Below are 15,917 nucleotides of genomic sequence, written 5' to 3'. Positions count from 1 at the left end.
TATTGCTGTTTTCACAATCACATTATTTTACAGCACCCAAAGTATGCTGGGTGCTGTGTGGGGCTACGTTATCCTCTCTAGGTTGTGACTGGCAGCATTAGTGAGCACTAATTTTTCTTCGCTTCCTTTGTCATTTCTCAACTCGGTTCCCTGCACTGGCCCACGGGTAGGAGGCACAAAGAGGAGAAAGGTGGACCAGTAGCTTTGTAGCTCTGGTTCTGGCCTGGATGCAGCCCCCTTGTGCTGTAACTTGACAGAATGTGCCAAAAGGGGCTTTGGCGGTGGCTGTGTACTGGGGAGCAGAAATCTGATCCGGCATGTAGATTTGCAGTGGGCACTGAACCCCGGGAAGGGAAGCACAAGCTCATTACTGCTGGGGGTGGGTGGGGTGGGGGGATAATGCCTTTTTTATTCATTCCTGGGTCCAATCCTTTGGAGATGTGTAATCAGGTTTTGGAGGAAGGTAAAAGCCTGCAGAACCTATCATACCTCTTATCACTGTTTCATTATGTTGGGAAAGTGCTGAAATGGTATTTGGAATGGCCTAGCCCTGAAGGGGTTAATGAGGCTTGCAGGCCCACAACAGCTTCTCTGGGGTCCCACTGGGGGGCGAGCAGAACATTCACACAAAAACAGGGATGGGATGGTCACAAGGGTGCAAGGGGTGGAGCTGCCTCAGCCTCTGTGCATGTGCCTGTGTTGGTGCATAGGTCAGCTTTGTTATTTGCTCTGCTTCATGCTTAGAATGCATGCACAAATTGCATTCCTCTTCCTCCACGGCCATGAGTGTGTGCTGACCAGTGTGCCTGTATGAGTGCCGCTCTGTGTGCATTTGCCACTGTGATTCCACCTCTGTGTGCCACAGTGATTGCGCCTTTGTGTGTGTCTGATTGTGTTTGGCGTATGGATCGTAAACAGTAAATCTCTCTTTTCCGGCTATTTCCTAATATGGCTCCTGTGTTGGAAGCAGAGTCTACAAAGCTTGCTCAGTAGTTACGTACAAATAAATTGCCATTGGCCACAGAAATAGTGTGTGAGATGAGGGAATGTGCTGTGAATGCAGTTAGCAAGTTGTCTGTGTTGTGGAGACTCATTTTTGCTAACTTGCCTGGATTGTGATAACTATGCAGTGACCCTAGTGGTTTGCCGCATAGCAGGACATTTTTAAAAAACACATTTGGCAGTTTGTTTTATTGACATTCTTTAAAGGAAAATCTAGCAAACCGAATGTGCTGTGCCCCTCTCCAGCAATGACCCTCTGCTTCTGGCAGCTGTGGGCTATTATATTTCTTTGGAAAAACCTGCTTGAACCAGCAGGGCTGCCTCTCTTTATAGCATGATGTGTGATATTGTGTTTTACATCAGGGCAGAAATAGAAATCACATGTGAAATGCGTGAGAGGGTCTCTTGCTTTGAGTGTTACTAGACACTGAAATGAACAGTGCTTCAGAATAGCCTGATTGGAGTTCATATTCCCACTGCAGCTCAGGGTAATGGGTTAGCTTCCATATCTCTGACACCTCGTCTCTTCTCTCCATTCTGAAGCCCAGAGATGTTCTTTTAGTATTTCCAACTACTGCTGTATCAGATTAAAAACTGTTAAGTAGAAATAACTGAGGGAATGTAAGCTTGTTGGAGGCGTCTGTCCATTTATCAAGCTTCCGTCTCCATCTTCCTCCCTTAAATTGCTTTTAAGATGTCTACAAACTATACATTCATAAATGTCTGTTTTTACTATTCCACCAAACATACAGTAACTCCTGTGGTTATGGCTGTGCAAAGCCCTCTAGGCCATGCATACAGAAGTATTGACTGAACCACTGAAATATTATTCTTGGCAGCTGGCTGGGCTTTTGGACTCCAGAAGATTCTATTTCAAGTGTCAGGATTCATTCCACCGTATTGGCTCACCCTGGTGATGCTTAAATCACAATACCAGAAGCTATATTTATTCTCTGCGCTAATGTCTAGTTCATAATCCCACATTATGATACTTCAAGCAACCAAATTTGATTCTGTAGAATGGGTAGGAGATTTTTTTAATTCAGCCTGGACTATCACATATTTTATTAATCTGGTTGAGATGGTAGTCTGGATAAAAATAATTCCTTCTGCTGTGATGTGATTGAATACAACATGAAAATAGTTTCCATTGTAGTACAGTATCAATAAAAATCCTAGCAGAGATTTGGTTTATTTAGTCACTGTTGCCAGAGTGCTCACATGAGCACAGCCAGGCTTTCTGCTGGCCTTACCTTAATGCTTTTGTAGTGTTAGGATCATGTGCTTTATTAAGCAGTTTCAAGAAAATAAATCCGGCAAAACACTACCAGCTGGCACAGTAGTACCACTCTTACTCAGCAGATCAATATCATTTTAACAAAGCTAAGGAGAAGATACAGTAGCTAGCATTTCTGTAGCCTCCAGCTACATTTAGGGGTAGGTCAGTTCGATAATGAAATGACTTGCCTGTCTCTTGCTTATTAAACAAATGTTATGTTACAAAACCAGGAACTGCAAACATTTGTAAATGAGCAAACTGAGCATATTTCCTTAAACTTACCAAATGAGGGCTTTATTTTGATTTATTAGATTTGCACTTGACCCCTTTGTGCCATGTTTTGTTTAGAGATTTTGAAGGGGTATGTTCTTTGCCCAGGCTGTGCCTTTCAGGTGCCTGGCTAAGTACCATAGGAGTGGTTTAACAGAGCGTGCAATTTACCAGCTGCATTAGTGCATGGATAGTCCTGTAAATAGACTGAGGGTAAGCATCCTTTTTTTCTGATCCTAAGGTGTAGCTATAACTTTGAATCCATGCATTTTGCACACAGCAAATAAATATATAAAAGGGATTGAAGTATGAAGGGATTGAAGCTCTGCTCATAGGCTATTTGTATGTTCATAAAGTTAGAAAGATTCAAACTCCGTGTAATCAAGCAATTAATGTTAGATGTTTCAGGGTAAATAGTGTAAACAGAACTGCAATTAAGAACTGTAAGGGGACGGTGACTAGATCTATTCTGTCTTACTCAAGGATTATGTGAGGCATGGCATACTGGGAATCTCGCACCATGTGTTGTCCTAGTGGTGTTGGCAAGTGGCTCATTTAGAAATCCCCCATGAAGAAGACAATCCCTTTCCCATAGGGCCTCATTGTTACATCCCGTCTAACAATAGTCACCACTGGGCGCTTGCACTCTCCACTCCAAGCCCACCTGGTAGGCCAGTAGTGCCATCCTAGAGATTTACAGCAGTCACCTGGAAGCGGGAAGGGGGGCTATTTCTCCTGTAACTGTCTATCTTGTTCACAAAAATGGGCTCTTAAGAGAGAAGAAGCCATTAAAGGAGTCACCAAGGGCAAGTCATGCCTGACTAACCTAATTGCCTTCAATGATGAGATAACTGGCTCTGTGGATATGGGGAAAGCGGTGAACCTGTTATTCCTTGACTTTAGCAAAGCTTTTGATATGGTCTCCCACCGTATTCTTGCCGGCAATTTAAAGAAGTATGGGCTGGATGAATGGACTATAAGGTGGATAGAAAGCTGGCTAGATCGTCGGGCTCAACGGGTAGTGATCAATGGCTCGATGTCTAGTTGGCAGCTGGTATCAAGCGGAGTGCCCCAAGGGTTGGTCCTGGGTCCGGTTTTGTTCAACATCTTCATTAATGATCTGGAGGATGGCGTGGACTGCACCCTCAGCAAGTTTGCAGATGACACCAAGCTGGGAGGAGTGGTAGCTACACTGGAGGGTAGGGATAGGGTACAAAGGGACCTACACAAATTAGAGGATTGGGCCAAAAGAAACCTGATGAGGTTCAACAAGGACAAGTGCAGAGTTCTGCACTTAGGACGGAAGAATCCCATGCACTGCTACAGACTAGGGACCGAATGGCTAGGCAGCAGTTCTGCAGAAAAGGACCTAGGGGTTACAGTGGACGAGAAGCTGGATATGAGTTGACAGTGTGCCCTTGTTGCCAAGAAGGCTAACGGCATTTTGGGCTGTATAAGTAGGGGCATTGCCAGCAGATTGAGGGATGTGATCACTCTCCTCTATTCGGCATTGGTGAGGCCTCATCTGGAGTACTGTGTCCAGTTTTGGGCCCCACACTACAAGGAGGATGTGGAAAAATTGGAAAGAGTCCAGCGGAGGGCAACAAAAATGATTAGGGGGCTAGAGCACATGACTTATGAGGAGAGGCTGAGGGAACTGGGAAGAGAAGAATGAGGGGGGATTTGATAGCTGCTTTCAACTACCTGAAAGGGGGTTCCAAAGAGGATGGATTTAGACTGTTCTCAGTGGTAGCAGATGACAGAACAAGGAGTAATGGTCTCAAGTTGCAGGTTGGATATTAGGAGAAACTTTTTCACTAGGAGGGTGGTTAAAGCACTGGAATGGGTTACCTAGGCAGGTGGTGAAATCTCCTTCCTTAGAGGTTTTTAAGGTCAGGCTTGACGAAGCCCTGGCTGGGATGATTTAGTTGGGGATTGGTCCTGCTTTGAGCAGGGGGTTGGACTAGATGACCTCCTGAAGGCCCCTTCGAACCCTGATATTCTATGGGCTCGGCTACACTGAGGACTTCACAGTGCTGCCGCGGCAGTGCTGTGAAGCGCGAGTGTAGTCGCACCACCAGCACTGCGAGAGAGCTCTCACGGCGCTGTAAGTCCTCCACCTCTCCGAGGGGAATAGCTTGCAGTGCTGCGAGCGAGCGTGCAGTGCTGCAGGCACTGATTACACTGGCGCTTTACAGCACTGCACTCGCTGTCTTCAGGGGAGTGTTTTTTCACACCCCTGAGCGCAGCAATTTGCAGCGCTGTACAGCGCCAGTGCAGCCAAAGCCTATGATTCTATGCATGAGTAGCTTCACAGACTGACACTATCATTGGTGAGACCACCAACTTCTGTTGGTGAGAGAGACAAGCCTTTGAGCTTACACAGAGCTTGTCTGGGAAACTTGTCTTCACATACAGCGCTACAGCTGCATCGGCACATATGCGCTGCTGTCACACTTAAGTGAAGACGCTCCTGTGCTGATGGGAGAGCTTCTCCTGTTGGCATAGTTAATACACCTTTCTGAGAGGTGGTAGTTATGTCAATGGGAGAAGCTCTTTGTCTACACCGGGGTTAGATGAGTATTACTACATCACTCAGGGGTGTGGATTTTTCACACCCCTGAGTGAAGTAGTTATACCAATATAGGTCTGTAGTGTAGACCTCACCTCTGGGTGTCGCACGTAAATAGAAGATGAAATAGATAGCATAAGTATTAACACTTATTTCAAGAAGAACAGGAGTACTTGTGGCACCTTAGAGACTAACAAATTTGTTAGCCTCTAAGGGTACATCTACACTAAGGCGGGGAGTCGATTTAAGATACGCAAATTCAGCTACGTGAATAGCGTAGCTGAATTCGACGTATTGCAGCCGACTTACCCCGTTGTGAGGACGGCGGCAAAATCGACTTCTGCCGCTTTTTGTCGGCGGTGCTTACTACCACCTCCGCTGGTGGAGTTAGAGCGCCGATTCGGGGATCGATTGTCGCGTCCCGACGGGTCGCGATAAATCGATCCCCGAGAGGCCGATTCAGGCGGGTAGTATAGACCAGACCTAAGGTGCCACGAGTACTCCTGTTCTTTTTGCGGATACAGACTAACACGGCTGCTACTCTGAAACTTATTTCAAGGAATCATTCAAGGTGAAGTGGCCAATTTACAACCAGTCATAGTGAGGAAAGGGGGGGGAATAGTATCTGGGGGAGATTGTCAGTGGGTTGTAGATTTTTGTAGTAAACCATAAATTGGGTATCTCTATTCAGTGGGCCACTTCACTTTGAATGGTCCCTTGAAATATGTGTTAACTACTTATGCTAAACTATCTGTTCCACCTTGTATTTAGCTGTGTACATATCCTACACCTGAAGAAGAGCTCTGTGTAAGCTCGAAAACTTCTCTCTCACCAACAGAAGTTTGTCCAGTAAAAGATATTCCTTCACTCACCACCTCTCTTTAATATACACACACTACAACAACACTACATACTAGAATTGGTGTGAGAGCTCTCCTTTCACCACTGTTAAACCTGGAACACTCCTGAAGCAGGCAGGCTGGGAAGAAAAATGGGGTGGTCTGAGGTTTAATAACCATTAGAAACAATCTTGTTTGTGACGGTGGGACTACCATGATAAATGTAGTAAGTGTCAGAGGCTGCTGAATACATAAGAACATAACATAAAAACGGCCATACTGGGTCAGACTAAAGGTCCATCTAGCCCAGTATCCTGTCTTCTGACCGTGGCCAATGCCAGGTGCCCTAGAGGGAATGAACAGGTAATCATCAGGTGATCCATTCCCTGTCGCTCATTCCCAGCTTCTGGCAAACAGAGACTAGGACAGCATCCCTGCCCATCCTGGCTAATACAGTTGGTCCAAGTATAAGAAATGCACACAGTAGCTGCATTTATGTCTGTTAATCACTGACTGGCCATGTCAGGTATAGCTCCATGGAGGATTCATTAAATCATGAATAAGAATGTATGACTGAGTACAAACTCACCTGTACATAAATACTTCAACCTTTTTGTAGGAAAGAAGAAAATCTGCTCCCAGTTGATTCAGGCAAATCTTACCGTGTTGTGCATTATTTTGCTTGCACAATAAGCGTTCTCATTTTAACCAAGTCTGGACCTATTGTAGTATGCTTTGTTTGAATGTTCTGTAAAATTTTTTAAAACATGTATGATAGTTTATAACAGATTTCCTAACTTCTAAAATACTCTTTTCAGTTTAAAAATGTAATACTTGAGGAAGGGCAAAGCCCTTTCTGGGTTTCCCCTTACACCTATGTCAATGGTCGGCAGTCCTAAACTGCTGTTCAAGTGTTAGCCCTCTTCTGTGCAGAGTGCCACTTGTTGTGGGGTACGAACATCCGCTCTTGTCTAGGTTGAGAGCACTCTGCTTATTCCCTGTGGCCCCGAGTTAATGAATTGAGCCCAGGTGAAAAGTGAATGCATTCTATAGGAAATCTCTACTGAGTCTATTCAAACAATGAGATCTTTCAGTGACCTTTTTTCTTACCAGTAGTCATGCTTCTGTGGAATATTGCTTAGAAACATTGCAGGGAAAACATCTTGAATGCTATTACACCACTTGTGAAATGTCACCAGCTGAAGAATTCCCCCTTTCTGTAGCAAACTGGGTAGACCGATTCCCTTGCAAGAAGAAAATGTGTTTGTAAAAATCTAACCTTTGCACTCCATATTGCTTATAGAACTGAAGGATGTTTCCTAGCTTATGAGAGATTCCTAGCTAGAATGAACAGGAACTCACTGAAATGATCATTTCTCCAGAGCAACAGGAAGATTAATTGGCCCTTGGGTTACTTTAAGGGCAAGTTACTTTTGTGAATTGCAGGATGTGGTGGAATTAATTGCATTAAAAGTTAAGTTTACTGTTTTGCCAAACTAGAGCATCTCTGGCAAAATTCTATTCAGACCAGGTGAAAACAATCCATACAGATGGAGTAATGACAGAAGGCATGTAACTAACATTGTGGCTAAGATATGAACTTTATTTGTATTTCGAGGCAGTACTGGTACCTATCAGAGGTCAGAATAATTAATTTGACCAGAAATTCCTATATTCAATATTTAGAGGGTGTATTTAATTTCTCTGAAGAGCATTTACAAATCTGAGTCTGATTTTTAATCTACTTTAATTAAAAGAAATTAAAAGGAGTCAGTGGTGTTGGACAGTTAAATATTGTAAACATTTTCCTTTTATGGGTATTGTGAATCTTTGCTTTGGAAATGACATCCTATCTGAAAGCACAGCTCTGTCTAGGCTGCTAATACATTTTCTGGCTAATATGATAGGACAGCACTGCTTTTTCTGCATTCCTCCACCAGAGACCTGGAATGGAGAAGCTTCCCCCAGATCTGATGGCAAATCTAATGAGAAATATGGGTAGTACAATTGACTGATAAAGCAGTTCAGGGGACTTTAGTTTTAATAATCTTTACTTTGAAGATGCTTATGATGAACTTTACATACCTAATTCCCTGAGATTTAAGTGAAGCAGCTTTGTTGTTCAGTATCACGTACCTAGATTAAAGACGTGAAAATTATGTGCACCTGGTTAGGTCTGTGGAATCCATGCTACTGCTCTTGTTGAAGGTTTTGGGCAAAGAGTATAAACTTGCAATCCTTAACATCAAAGGAATATATGGAATAGACTAGAACACTTATCAGTGCTAAGATCTCTTCGTAGTGTCCAATGCAGGAAGAGAAGGACAAAGAACGTGAAGTCAGGTAAGGTAGTATAGTAATCGTAGGCTACTTGGAGACTTGAAAAGACTCTAGTTCAAAACTCTTGGTACTTGACTCACAAAGCATCTGTGAGATTCAAGTGTTCTGAAATTCATTTTCTTACCTTAGAAATCCTGTATGTGAAAGCAGATATGCTTTTTGAAGGGAGGACACTATACTGCTTATAGTGAGATGATAATTATATGCTTGAGGTAGTCCAAACAGGTTAGAAGAAGAAATGACCAAATAATGCAAGCCCTATTGTAATGTGACACATCATAATGTAATTGCATTCCTTTTCAGAGAGACTTACAGGCTTTCATTTTAAATTAGTCTCATTTATTTCAGAGGCTCTTTTCTGAACGGTTTTCCTGATCAGTTATCCAGTCCATTGTTGTCTGCTAGGAAGAAACATATCCATGATTATATATGGAGGATGGGAGAGAGAGAGAGAGCGCCTTACTATTCTTCTTCGAGGAGTGTTCCTGTGGGTGCTCCACTTCTAGTGATGGTGCGTCCCTGCGCCGTTGATTGGAGAATTTCAGCAGCAGTACCTGTCCAGGTTGCACATGTGCTATCTCTATTGCATGGTGCCATCAATGCCTCATCCAGCATATGTAATCCAACCCCCCTCAGTTCTTTCTCAACCGTCTTTGGCCCAAGACAGAGCTCCCAGCAGTCTTAAAATCATTAGCTTATTTAGTGTTTCAAAAATAGTCTTTTAGAGTAGTTTTTGCATACTAGTTAGATTACTTACCCTTTTTCTTCCCCATTTACTTTACAGTTAACATTTTTTTCTTCATTCATTTTTCCTACCCCTGAGAATAGTTCGTTTTCACCCTCGGGGTGAACCACCATTGTTCGAAGTCCTGCCCGGTTCACTGGGCTTCAGGAGGCAATCCCGGTAACAGTGCATTCTCAGTGCATCTGCTGCTTGGGAGCATCACATATGCCACAAAAATGTGCTCACTACAGCATCTTAAAGGCTCGCGCCGGAGGAACAGAAACCTGCTTCTTAAATTTATCCTTATGGAGAAGTCTCTGTGACTGGCATCCAATCCGAACCAGCAGAAACCCCCTCTGGACAACAATTTCCAGAGACTTCTCCATTCTTCCAAAAAGGCTACGAGGAAAAGAGCAGCAACTTCTCATCCCAAAGAGCTGCCAAAAAAGGAAAGAGCCCCGATCCATTCTCTATCTTTGGTACTGACCGCACTGTGGCTGAGTATGTACGAGGCACCAGGATCCTCCGGCACTGCCCACACTGTACATCTGCCAACCCCGAGTGAGCAGACTCGGAGTTGAGAGGCAAGCAAAAGCCTATATCCTATGTCGCAGTACCAATGGAACCACCTAATGACACGACACTGAGACTCTCACCACAGGCTATGCTGCCACCTCCTGCTCCAGCCCATATATCGACACCGACCGCTGCAACTACAATGGAACCATTGGCACCATGCCACTTTGGTGCTGGAACCATCAGCACCACTCCACTTTAGCACTGGAACCATCGGCACTGCGCCACTTCCTACAGCATAAAGCCTTAATAGTATCACGGACACCAGAATCCCCACTCTTTGGCCCTGTGTCCCCGGTATGCATGGTACCAGACCATCCTTCTTCACCACTGGCCCCTCCGTTTTCCAGTGAGGAGGAAGATAATGAGAAGGGGGGTGTTTTCTCGCCATACCACTCTTCTCCCGTCTGACCAATGGCAACCCTAGGACTCATGCGATCAAGACTTTACCACAGACACGACATGCAGCCATGGTACAGTCACCCGTGGATGCCTTCACCTGTACCTTTCCCCACCCAGTGGACTTATTGGAACCCCTGGGCTGTATATAAGAGGCAATACAGCAGGCCCCCCCAGTCCATACAGGGAAGGGATTAGATCACCACCACCATCTTTGGTGCCTGCACTATCAGAGCTCCCAAGGAGACCTTTGAAGAACAGGAGGAGACCCTGGAACTGGACACTAAACCATCTGCTAAAAATTCCTCCTTTTCCCCTGACGAGGCCAGAATGCATCCACCATGGACGACTTCAAACAATTTCAGGAACTCTTCAAAAGAGTGGCAGACTGCCTAGAGATTCCTCTGAAGGAAGTCTCAGAGTCCCAACATAAGCTGCTAGACATTCTGTAAACCTCCTTGGCTTCAAAAATAGCACTCTCAATAAACGATATGCTCATGGAATCAGCCAAAAACATATGGCAGACCCCAGCAACGATACCACCCACCTGCAAGAGGGCCGATTTAAAAAGTATTCAATCGGACGGACTTTTTATTCTCCCACCCCTTACCGAACCCTTTGGTCATTGACGTGGTCAACCAGTGCAGTAGACAGCATCAATATAGGTCCACTCCATATGACAAAGAGTGGAAACAACAGGACCTTTTTGGCTGCAAGGCCTACTCATCAGCAACTCTGCAGTTTAGTCCCTCCCCATCCCTTTTCAGGGACCCCTCTCATGGTCACCTTCTACATCAAGAAGTAAACCACCTTCTACATCTGGGTGCCGGGGAACAGGTACCACCACAACACAGAGAGTAAGGTTTTACTCCCCTAATTTTTAACCCAGAAAAAACACAGAGGACAGAGATCTAGTCTAGATCTCAGAAAGCTCAACAAATTTGTAAGGGTCCAACGGTTCAGGATGGTCACACTAGCAATAATACCAGCACTGGAAAAAGGGGACTGGTTCTCAGCCCTTAACCTCCAAGATGCCTATTTCCACATAGCCATACATCCCGCTCACAAGAGGTTTCTCAGATTTACTCTGGGAACAGATCATTACCAATACAAGGTCTTGCCTTTTGATCTCTTGACAGCACTGTGAGCTTTCTCTAAAATCCTTGCAGTGCTGGCAGCGCACTTTCGCAAACAAGGAGTAATAATAATCTCCTATCTGGACGATGGTTTACTAACAGCTTCCACTCAGGCAGACGCCTTTGACATTACTCACAGAACACTTGCCCTCTTCCTGAGACTAGGTTTACAGATAAACGTTCAAAAATCAACTCTAAACCTTGTACAGAAGTTGGACTTCATTGGGGCCCATCTTGACTCCCTGGAAGCCAAAGCATTATTACCATTGAACAGTTTTATTACCATGACTAACCTCATCTCTTCAGTACTGAACAGTCCATGTGTATCAGCACGAACCTGCCTCCAATTGTTAGGCCATATGGCGGCAATCACATTTGTGGTATGACATGCATGTCTTCATATATGCTGCCTTCAGGGCTGGCTAAGAACCATCTACATACCACACAAATACAGCCTAAGCAGACGCCTTACAATGTTGACCAAAGTCAAAGACACTCTACATTGGTGGACACAATCCAACAACGTGTGCGTGGGAGTTCCTTCCATTCAGAACCCACTCTCAATGATACTCACAACTGATGCCTTCTTGATAGGCTGGGGAGCCCATATGCAACACCACACAATTCAGGGAAGGTGGTCTACCCCCAAGATATTGCTATACATAAATCTCTTAGAACTCCACACAGTTCGCAACGCGTGCTTCCATTTCCTACCATTGATAAGGAATGAGAATATATAAATAACTGACAACATTGCCTGCATGTTTTATATAAATTGACAGAGAGGAGCCCAATCACATTCCTTATGCACTGAAGCCCTGAAACTATGGAACTGGTGTATCCAGCACAAGTTCATCATCACAGCCTTGTACTTCCAGGCTGTCAAAATACTATAGTGGACACATTCAGCAGAGAATTTTCTCAGGATCATGAATGGGAACTAAACAACACGGTCCTACAGAACATATTCCAACAATGGGGCCACCCATCCATTGATCTCTTTGCGACATCCCAGGACTACAAATGCCCATGATTCAGTTCGAGACCAGGTTTGTAGCCTCAATCCCTAGGGGATGCCTTCCTCTTCAAATAGGAAGAAGCCCTCTTATATGCATTCCCCCTGATCCCTTTGTTATTGAGGGTGATGCACAAAATACATACTAACAAGGTCAAGATCATATTGATACACAAACGTGACTCAGACAGACTTGGTACCCTTACCTATTGCGGATAGCAGTATGCACACCTTGCACTCTTTCACTCCTGCAAGACCTTCTATCACAGGACACCAGACGGGTTCACCACCCGAACCTGGAGAGACTTCACCTGAAAGCATGGCTGTGACATGGTTCCATCACAAAAACTAGACTGTTTGGAACAGATTATAGACGGTCAACCATGCGCAATACTTACCTTGAGAAATGGAAGAGTTTCTACCTGTGGTGCCAGAACAAACAAATTAGTGCCTTTTCCGCACCTATGCGCTTGATATTGGACTCTATCTTGGAAATAAAAAAATCTGGGCTCTCCATTAGTTCAATCAAAGCACATCTCACGGCTATTACTGCCTTCCACCGGAAGATCGACGAGACATCGCTATTTGCCCAGCCAGTCACCAAACGTTTCCTTTCGGGTGTGATGGGTTGGACCCCCCATCTGGGGTGCCACCTGATGTGCTGGGTTCCCACTGATCCCGCCTGTCCCACCAGCCTGGGTTCTCCTTAATCTGTGCTGCTGTGACAGGCTGTCAAGTTCCCTTCCAGCACACACACAGGTAGGGACACATAGGTGTAGAATCACACAGAGTCTGCATTCAGATCTGTGGGGGAGGACTCAGGTTGGGGATTGCCCAGCACTCAAGTGCACACACCCTCCTGAGTGTAAACCCAAAATTATATTGTCTTGCGCTGTATATAGCGTAAACTTATGAAATTCACCCCCTCCCTCAATGTGGAGGAAGATATGCACAGCTTTTTGCCCCTCTCCCCCCAGTTATGAATTGCATAAACTGGGATTTAGAATAAACAAAAAACAAGTTTATTAACTACAAAAGGTAAATTTTAAGTGATTATTTTGGCTAGCAAACATAACAAACCAGATAACGGAACAAATAAAACAAAACACACAAATTAAGCTTGATGCACTAAAGAATACTGGCTACAAATAATTTCTCACCCTAAATGTTGTTTTAAGCAGGTTGCAGAATTTCTTGAAGGTTAACTGCACTGCTTTCAATTTAAAACTCCAGGTATATCCTTCATTGGCCAGACATTATTCCCAGCCTGGGCTCAGCCCCTGCCCCACCTAGCCTAGTTCCTTTGTTTCTTCTGGTGTTTTCAGCAGTCTTCCTTCTTGGGCAGGGAAGTAGTGGAGAAGAGCCTAGATTAACTCACTCCCCAGTCATAAATAGGATTTGTGTATGGCGGAAATGCTTTGTTTCCCAGTTTGACCCCTCACCCCCTTCCTGTGGAAAAGTACCAGCATTTCAAGATGGTATCCTGTATCAGTAGACGTGATCATATGACCCTGCAGTGTCAAAGCAGTATCCCAGGGAATTTCTCAGGAAGGAGGGAGATTAGTATCTTCAAAGTCCTGTTGTCCTTCTTAATGGCCCATCCAGGCTGATTGCATGCTGTTTGGTGGGCATTCCCCAAAACACACACAGTTGTAATTGTTACATAGTGTGACAAAGCTCTGTCCTTGTCTCCATGGGTCCCGTGCTTCCTAGCGGATTTCGCTAGCTTCAGAGGCTCACTGTGACCCGCCACATAGCCCTTCTCTCTCTAGAGGCAAGGGTCACAGCCTACTGAGCCATTTTCATCATAAGCCAGCAAGGGAGTGAGGAGAAGCTACTCTCCCTTGCACAGTCTCTGTTGCCTCCCAGTCTCAGTGATTAATTCGGGGGGAGGAAAGGGGGGAGCCCGGGCCCGCCCTCTCCTCCGAGCTCCAGCCCAGGGACCCTAATAGTATCAGCTATGGTAGCTGAGTTTTTGGAAACAGGATGCGTACAATTCCCTGGGCCACTTCCCCACAGCAGCCCCCACTTCCTCAATGTCTATTTCACAATTACCTCAGGGTTTCCTTCCTTGTGCCTGAGATGGTTTGTACTGCTCAGTTCCTCCAACAGCGCAGCTTCCTCCTACAGCTCCTGACACCCACGCATACCTGACTAACTGGGAGGCTTTTAACTAGTTTCAGCCAGCCCCTGATTGGCTTCAGGTGTTCCAATCAACCCACTGTCTTCCCTGCCTTCTGGAAAGATCTTCTTAATTGGCCCCAAGTGTCTTAATTGACCTGTAGCAGCTGCCATTTGCTTATCTTGGTAGCAGGGATTTGTTTAACCTGTAGCTAAAATATCTGTCTCCCACTACTTTACTGTAGCCATCTGGCCTTGCCCTATCGCAATAGTCAATATTCCTAACTTCAGATACAGAAATGTTACATGCATACAAATTGGATAATCACATTCAGTAAATCATAACCTTTCCAATGATACCTCACATGACCCATCTTGCATAAAACTAGGGCTGTCAAGGGATTTAAAAAAATGAATCGCAATTAATTGCACTGCTAATAATAGAATACCATTTAAATAAATATTTTTGGATGTTTTCTACATTTTCAAATATATTGATTTCAATTACAACACAGAATACAAAGTGTACAGTGCTCACATTTATTTTTGATTACACTTATTTGCACTGTCAAAAAACAAAAGAAATAGTATTTTTCAGTTCACCCAATGCAAGTACTGTAGTGCAATCTCTTTATCATAAAAGTTGAACTTACAAATGTAGAATTTTGTAAAAAAGAAAAAAAAAATCTGTATTCAAAGTTTGTGGCCAGATTTGCAGATGATACAAAAATGCTCAAGATAGTTAAGTCCCAGGCAGACTGCGAAGAGCTACAAAAGGATCTCTCAAAACTGGGTGACTGGGCAACAACATGGCAGATGAAATTCAATGTTAATAAATGCAAAGTAATGCACATTGGAAAGCAGAATCCCAACTATACATATAAAATGATGGGGTCTAAATTAGCTTTACCACTCAAGAAAGAGATCTTGGAGTCATTGTAGATAGTTCTATGAAAACATCCACTCAATGTGCAGTGGCAGTCAAAACAGCGAACAGAATGTTGGGAATAATTAAGAAAGGGTTAGATAATAAGACAGAAAATATCATAGTGCCTCCATATAAATCCATGGTATGCCCACATCTTGAATACTGCGTGCAGATGTGGTTGCCCCATCTCAAAAAAGTTATATTGGAATTGGAAAAGGTTCAAAAAAGGGCAACAAAAAACTAGATCCGTTCATGGAGGATAGGTCCATCAATGGCTATTAGCCAGGATGGACAGGGATGGTGTCCCTAGCCTCTGTTTGCCAGAGGCTGGGAATGGGCAACAGGGGATGGATCACTTGATGATTTCCTGTTCTGTTCATTTCCTCTGGGGCTCCTGGCACTGGCCACTGTCAGAAGACAGGATACTGGGCTAGATGGACCTTTAGTCTGACACAATATGGTCATTCTTTTGTTCTTAAACAATGTAAAATTTTAGAGCCTGCAAGTCCACTCAGTCCTACTTCTTGTTCAGCCAGTTGCTCAAACGAGTTTGTTTACATGTGCAGGAGATAATGCTGCCTGCTTCTTGTTTACAATGTCATCTGAAAGTGAGACTAGGCGTTCTCATGGCACTGTTGTAGCCGGCATCACAAGATATTGATGTGCCAGGTGTGCTAAAGATTCACATGTTCCTTCATGCGTCAACCACCCTTTCT

General features: G+C 44.3%; 1 protein-coding gene across 5 annotated transcripts in view; it reads left to right on the top strand.

The window, feature by feature from the left end:
- TTC28 (tetratricopeptide repeat domain 28) overlaps positions 1-15,917 on the top strand; it is a 439,996-nt gene that overhangs the window by 151,503 nt on the left and 272,576 nt on the right. The gene's annotated exons all lie outside the window — the stretch shown is intronic.

The sequence above is a fragment of the Chrysemys picta genome, chromosome 15 (assembly GCF_011386835.1).
Source record: "Chrysemys picta bellii isolate R12L10 chromosome 15, ASM1138683v2, whole genome shotgun sequence".
In the NCBI taxonomy this organism is placed as follows: domain Eukaryota; kingdom Metazoa; phylum Chordata; order Testudines; family Emydidae; genus Chrysemys; species Chrysemys picta.
This window is presented reverse-complemented; position numbering and strand designations above follow the sequence as displayed.